This window comes from Mastomys coucha, unplaced genomic scaffold, assembly GCF_008632895.1.
Source record: "Mastomys coucha isolate ucsf_1 unplaced genomic scaffold, UCSF_Mcou_1 pScaffold18, whole genome shotgun sequence".
Lineage (NCBI taxonomy): Eukaryota > Metazoa > Chordata > Mammalia > Rodentia > Muridae > Mastomys > Mastomys coucha.
In genome coordinates this window covers 39,811,047-39,818,972 of record NW_022196900.1, presented here as the reverse complement: position 1 = coordinate 39,818,972, position 7,926 = coordinate 39,811,047, and the positions used below count along the sequence as shown (strand labels likewise).

Here is a 7,926-nt window from a genome sequence, read left to right as displayed (position 1 = left end):
ACAGCCATCCATCGAACTGAGTGCAGGGTCCCCAGTGAAGGAATTAGAGAAAAGACCAATGGAGCTCTTCTATTTTTAAGATTATATTATAATTAAATACTTTCCTCCTTCCCATTTTTCCTCAAAACTCTGAAAATTCCTTCCTTTTTCTTTTTTAAATTCATGACCTGTTTTTCATTAATTGTTGTTGCATACACATTTATGTTTTGCATTTATGTTTTCAGAATTGACCATACATCCAAACATGTGGCATGTCTATTCTTTCCATTAACCAAATTAAGTTTAAATAACACAATGAAAACTCAAGGCTGGATTTTAAGGTTTCTTCTACAACATATACATTGTTCATATTCATACTTTATGTTGTTGTTGTTGTTATTATTGTTGTTGTTGGTGGTGGTGGTGGTGTTATTTTTTAAAACAGAGTATTAGCTTAAATCAGGGAATTTCATACCATTTCTTTCTAGCACAACTGAAGAGGGATATGCTATCATGCTTACTGTACAAGGAATTGTCTCAAGTCATGAATTTTATAAAGAACTCCCTCAGAGAGATGAGAACAGATTTATAACCAGCTGGCGCCAGGCTATATTTGGCATATGGAGCCTAGATTTAGTTATCATCTTCAAAGTACAAGAAAACCATTCTAACAGCATCATTGTGCATGTAACATAAATGACTGGGGATTACTTTAAGCAATATCCCAGGTGACCAGAACCAGGTCAGATGCCATGACAATGTGTTGCAGTTTCTTAATTTCATGTGCTTAAGTTCGTTTTCTCAGATAGTAAAAAGTGTCAGAGATACAGAGGAAGCCATTGTTCAGTTTTATAGGTATGTGAACACCAGGTGGTTTTCTGTATTTTGTGTGCTAGTATAGACACATGCATTTGTTAAAAGAAAATATGCATAAGATGAACATAAGATGTTAAATATGATCACCAGACTGGTGAGGTTGAATGAGGTGACTGTTTTCACAGAAATAGAAACCCTCACACTCCCTGTTCCTTGCTCATGAAGGGACAGTCATACTCATGCTCATTTTAAAGAAATCATTTATCTGTGTCAGTTCCCTTTATGATTTATATCTTTTGCTACAAGAAAACAATTTTCTTCTTGGATGGAATGTCACATGTTTTATGTTAATTTCCCAACACTGCCTACCTCTGTAATTCATAAAAGGTCCTATGTTGTACTCTTCAGAATTGAAACTTACATCTACAACGGAATCCGGGGTTATGATCCACTCTTGCCAACAACAGTTGCATATTTCCCTTATTTTCCTTTAAGCAGGAAAGACATCAGCCAGTTACTGATTGATCAGATTATTTGATTTCTTGCTTAGTGATTGAGTTCATATATTTTTACATAATATATATAATATATTACATATTGACAAAATGGAATATTAATATACATTAAATAACATGAAATTAGGAAAGAGAGCAAAATGTGAAGAGTTGGAAAAATTATTCTTTTTTTGAGAGAATTCATATGCTTTATTTAAATAATAATCAGTTTATATAATTTTATTCACATGTTTAGTAGTCAATAATAAATAGATGATAATTTATCTCTAAATGCAAATATGACAGCAACACAGTAATATGTTGTATTTCCTCCAAGTAACAAACAGAAACACTGGAGATACTTCTAAGTTTCAATGCCACTAAAGGACAATAAAAAGCAAAATATAAGTTCTGGTTTCACTACATCTGCTTATTAGTGTCAAATCAGAAGAAAATTCAAATTTTTTCTGTCTATTTAGCAAATTCATTATAACTTTTCTAACTGCATTAATATGGATATAGAAATATTAAGTAAACTTTTATTACTTTATAACCAGCAAATGACTTAAATAATTTTTTTAAACTTTTATTGCATTATGATGAGAAAAGTTACATGATTTCAATTTATCTGGATTTGTTAACATTTAAAAAGATATTTTAATTAAATAGAATTGAATCACATTCTTGTTTCCATATTGTACCACCACTCCTCCCAGAGACCCCCCTTCAATACCTACAATATCTTTTTTGTCATATTCCTTAAAATTTATAAAATATTGTAACTATAAAAATAAGTATTGTAGAAGTTGTTTGATATAAAACAACAATCAATTTAACAGTCTTATGTAGATGCTCATCTACAGCAATAGTGAAAATACATTTTTCTCAATATAAATTTTAAATAACTCCAAACATATTAACTGTATACTTGAAAATAATATATCACTACTAGTATTTTCTTAAATGAACATGAATATATAAAGTCTTTTTGTTTGTTTTGTTTTAGTACAGTTTAAAATCTTGGCTCTTACTGGGGTACAAGCCCACAATAAGAACACTTTAGACATTGGGTGTCATTGTAATAAGGCTGTATTTCAATGACCCTCACATCACCAAAGGATTTTACCTCCATCATAGCTAAGCTGAGAGTTGATAGTTCTGCTGCACTAAGAAATGAATTGTAGGCATGATTTTTGGATACAGACTTCCTGCTATGGTCAAAGCTATTTGACTTGAGTGAGTGACTTCATTCTCAGCCCACAGAGAACAGGTTACATTCATTTAAGAAATGGTGTAGGTATTAAGATGGTCTATCCATAAAGTCATTCGCCAACTGTTTCAATGAACAATGGTTTTGCTTGGAGGGTGGCACAGACATTAGGTGAGGGTAAGAATTTGGTTCATTAGCTGTGATAATTTGGAAAAGCATTCATCTCAGAGAAAGAGTAACTTATATAGTCCTCTTCTTCAAACTTGATACAAGAGTTACAAATGTCAAGCAAAGCATTCAGTCTCCTTTTGTTGTTCTCTTACAAGCCACCTCCTTAGTTAATAATCTATGTTTCTTTTGGATATATAAATATTTTTGAAATATATAATCTGTTCTGAAAACCATAGTATAGTGTAAAAACATGAAATAAACAATACTACTAATAGAGAGGCTAAGATAGGAGAAGCAAGATTTCAAGACCCTTATGTTGTACACAGCTAGACACTGTCGCAAACATACAAGCTGACAGTGTATATAGATTGTACAATGTTGGACCTATTTCACCTTTTTCTCCAATTACCAAATTAGAGAGAGCATTGGATGACAATCAACAAATTTCCAATACCTCATATTATGGGATTTCAATCGGTTAGGATATGTTGGTAATAGTAATTTTTCAAATTAATATATTAAGAAAAAGTAATTGTCACTTCCTGTTGCTTTTGTTGTAAAAGGTGGAATTAGGTTTGTGTGGATTTGTTGAAAGATTACCTTCTTGCTTCTTGTAGGGTATAGTTTTGCTCCTTATGTTGATGTTTTCCACATATTATCCTTTGTAGGGCTTGATTTGTGGAAAGACATTGTGTAAATTTTGTTTTGTTGGAATATCTTGTTTTCTCCATCTATGGTAATTGAGTTTTGCTGGGTATAGTAGCCTGGGGTGGCATTTGTATTCTTTTAGGGTCTGTATGACTTCTGCCCAGGATCTTCTAGCTTTCATAGTCTCTGGTAAGAAATCTACCGTAATTTTGATAGGCCTGCCTTTACATGTTACTTGCCTTTTTTTCCCTTACTGCTTTTAAAATTCTTTCTTTGTTTAGAACATTTGGTGTTTTGATTATGTGACGGGAGGAATTTCTTTTCCGGTCCAGTCTATTTGAAGTTCTGTAGGCTTCTTGTATGTTCATGGGCATCTCTTTCTTTAGGTTAAGGAAGTTTTCTTCTATAATTTTGTTGAAGATATTTACTGGCCCATTACATTGAGAGTCTTCACTCTATTCTATACCTATTATCCTTAGGTTTGGTCTTCTCAGTGCATCCTGGATTTCCTGGATGTTTTGGGTTAGGAGCTTTTTGCTTTTTGCATTTTCTTTGACTGTTGTCAATGTTTTCTAAGGTGTCTTCTGCCCCTGAGATTCTCTCTTCTATTTCTTGCATTCTGTTGGTGATGCTTGCATGTATGGCTTCTGATTTCTTTCCTAGGTTTTGCATTTCCAGGGTTATCTCTTTTTCTGATTTCTTTATTGTTTCTATTTCCATTTTTAGATTCTGGATGGTTTTACTCATTTCCTTCACCTGTTTGATTGTGTTTTCCTGTAGTTCTTTAAGGGATTTTTGTGTTTCATCTTTAAGAGCTTCTAGCTCTTTACCTGTGTTCTCCTGTATTTCTTTGAGGGTGCAATTTATGTCTTTCTTAAAGTCCTGTATTATCATCATGATAAGTGATTTTAGATCTGTATCTTGCTTTTCCAGTGTGATGGTGTGTCCAGGCCTTGCTATGGTGGGAGAATTGGGTTCTGATGATGGCAAGTGACCTTGGTTTGTGTTGTTTATTTTCTTAAGTTTGCACCCCGCCATCTGGTTAACTCTAGTGCTACCTGCCCTTGCTAAATCTGACTGGATCCCGTCCTTCCTGTTATCCTGGTTGTGTCAGAATTCCTCAGAGTCAAGCTGTCTCTGTGATCCTGTGATTCTGGGATCCTGTGATCCTGGGCTTGTTAGATCACCTGGTAGTGGGTCTTTCTCTGTGTGTTGTGGGACTGGCTGCAGAGCTTGCTCCCAAGCTCTGCTTTGTTTCCCAGCCCAGAGAGATGGAAGGAACCCGAGTCACTGGGCGGGTGGAGTTCCTGTGTGCCTGGTCCCGCTGGTGCAATTACTCCCAGTGTTGGGACAGATGTTGGTTCCTGCTCACCTCTGATCCTGGGTGTGTCAGAGCACCTGGGAGTGGAGCTTCCTTTGGGTGTTGTGGGACTGGCTGCAGAGCTTGCACACCCAAGTTCTGCTCTGGACCCCAGCTCAGACAGAATGGCGAAAAAATTATTCTTAATGGACAAAGAAAGTTACACATAAATATATTCTTTGTTAGATTATAGCTAGCAAATATTTAGTTCTCTGTTCTGCAGAATATATTTTTATGTCATTTTAAAATAATCTTTGCAAAAAAAATAAAATAATCTTTGCAGAAGTTTTTAATTCTTGAGTTTTTATCTGTCAAAGAGTAAAATTTATTTTTCCTGAGTGACTAGAATTTCATTTAAAAACGTCTTGATTTTGTCTTGATTTCTATTTTTTGCTATAATAGTTTACTATGTTTTTCCTATGGAGCATTCTTCAATTCCAATCAAAAAGTTAAAAATTGTTTGGTTACTGCCAGGACACTTGTGTCACTCAGTATTAGCAGTCGTGATATTCTATGTTCATCATTTTTGTAGCTTAATGTGTTCACAGTCATGTAAGACTGCAACTTATATTTCTGCTCTAGAAGACTGAGGAGCATCTTCGATCTTTTTGCAAGCTAGACAACATACACAAAGGATCCATGCAACTATCAACATGATTTCTTCCTATTCTCTGTTTCATGGATTTGATGTCATGGCCAATTAGGTTTACCTATTAAGACCTGGATTGTGGGGGCGCATGCACTCTCCCGTGCCCACGCGCACCTTTTCCGATCTTGGAAAGTCCAAGAGCTGCGGAGGCTGAGGAGGAGTGGCTGGAGCAACAGGAGTATCCATATTTCCATTTCTGTGTCCAGTAGTTTTGATTCATCATGGATAATCTGTCACCAGAAGAAATTCAGCTTCGGGCTCACCAAGTTACTGATGAGTCTCTGGAAAGCATGAGGAGAATCCTGGGTTTAGCCATTGAGTCTCAGGATGCAGGAATCAAGACCATCACTATGCTGGATGAGCAAGGGGAACAACTGAATCGCATTGAAGAAGGCAAGGACCAAATAAATAAAGATATGAGAGAGGCAGAGAAGACTTTAACAGAACTCAACAAGTGTTGTGGCCTCTGTGTCTGCCCTTGTATTAGGACAAAGCACTTTGAGTCTGGAAAGAACTGTAAGGCAACATGGGGAGATGGTGGCGACAACTCGCCTAGCAATATAGTGTCTAAGCAACCAAGCCGGATAACAAATGGTCAGCCTCAGCAAACTGCAGGAGCAGCCAGCGGTGGATACATCAAACGTATAACTAATGATGCCAGAGAAGAAGAGAACCTGAATCAAGTGGGCAGCATCCTAGGCAACCTAGAGAACATGGCTTAGGATATGGGCAATGAAATTGATGCTCAAAACCAGCCAATACAGAAGATCACAGAAAAGGCCGACACCAACAAGAATCGTATTGATATTGCCAATACAAGAGCAAAGAAACTCATTGATAGCTAAAGCCCTTCTTTACCTGTTAACTCAGTCCTCTAGCTCCTGCTGAGTCATTTCTTATTCAGAGTTAGAAAGGCTGTGAGAGAAGGACCAGAGGAGGAATGCCTCCCTGCTTTGTTACTTTCTGTCTCATTGGGGTAGATTCTTGCTCAGGCTTCCTCACAGTCTTTCTCAGTTCACTCTCCTAGGCTTCTCTCCGTACATCACGCAGTCTCTTCATCTCTTCCTTTAGCTTCTTTTTGTGTTCAAGATTTGGAAGCACTGCCAAAGACCCATGAAGGAGGCAACTACTTAAGTAGCTTTTGTCATTATTGGTGGGCTGGTTTGATTTTGGTTTCTTTGGTTATGGTTTTATGGTAAAAAGTAAGAGAAAGGAACAAGAAATGAAGTTGACTCATTAAAGAAACTACAGGTCATAAAAATAAGCAGGTTAGTCCTTAGGGTAGGAGCTTTCACACATGTGTTTTGTTCCATTTCACTGCTTTTCAGCTTCTGCTCCAATGGAGAATACAGAGCTTCACTTCTGAACCCAGAGTGATTTGTGTGTATATACATAGGTTCTTGGATTCTGTTTCATATTGCACATGTAGAAACACTATATAAATAAGTGCCTTTTATTCTCATACAATGAGTCATAGCATGGTCTCATTGTAAGTCTGTTAACTTCATGAAGTTGTCAGTAGCCTTTAAAAGATGTTCATGTATATGAAATATGAGATTTTCTCACTAAAGCAGGGCTCGAAATTTTTGGGGAAATTTTATAGTGTATCATGTGAATTCAGATTTACCTCAATACTAAGAATTATGTTTAGCTATGAAAAAAGCTTGTTTTGATCTCAGGTAGAAAAACAGATTGAATTTTATGTAATTTTAGACATTTAAAAAGTTATAATTTGTTACTAAAAGTTGTTTGGGAAATTATGCTTTTGGATTAAATATTGATGACCACACTACCATTCTCTCTCCCTTATACACAGAATCAAGCTTATGTAGATCCTGAAGTGTTAGGAAAGCTGAACTGGTATTTGTCACATTTGTGTAAAAATTAGCATTTGTACACTTTAGAGCTACTAAAGTAGATTGATTTCAGCAATAACCATTGCTTGATTCTTACAATTAAATTTTGTAATTAATGGTATTGTTCTTTCATATAGGTGATGTTTCTATGACTTATTTGTGGGGGCAATCATTTTATCAGCTTTTGTTGACATTAAATAAAGCAAATGTCCATACATCAAAAAAAAAAAAAGAGACCTGGACTGTAATCAAAACATTGGCAATAAACCATAGTATTTCAGAGGTCCTCAATAGTCAATAATTAAAGAATGAATAGTATTAATATCATAAAAATGAACATTCTATTAAAAGGGTCTCCATATTCAATGCAATCCTCATCAAAATACAAATGTAATTCTTACATAACTTAAAAAAGTAATATTAAATATTATGTACTAACAAAAATCACAAAGTAGCCAAATTCACTTTTAACTATATGAAATAAAAACTTCTGAGGCTATTATCACCTCAGATTTTAAAATTAGACTTAAGTATAGAAAAATCAGTATGGTACTTGTATAAAATAAATACTGGTCAATGGAATATAAGTACCATGCTGATTTTTCTATGCTTCTGCCCTATTTTTCTTCTAAATTATTTAAAAATTGTTAGTACAATTTTCAATTCCTCTTTCTTTACATTTTAAGCTTACTATTAATAAACTTCTGTCTTTGTCTCTGGATTCACTGACATTTGTTAAGTCC

The 7,926-nt window shown here is 35.2% G+C and overlaps 1 pseudogene; it reads left to right on the top strand.

Annotated features, from left to right (window-relative positions):
• Window positions 1-5,526: 5,526 nt before the first annotated feature.
• LOC116095374 lies at window positions 5,527-6,172 on the top strand (annotated as a pseudogene).
• Window positions 6,173-7,926: the final 1,754 nt, after the last annotated feature.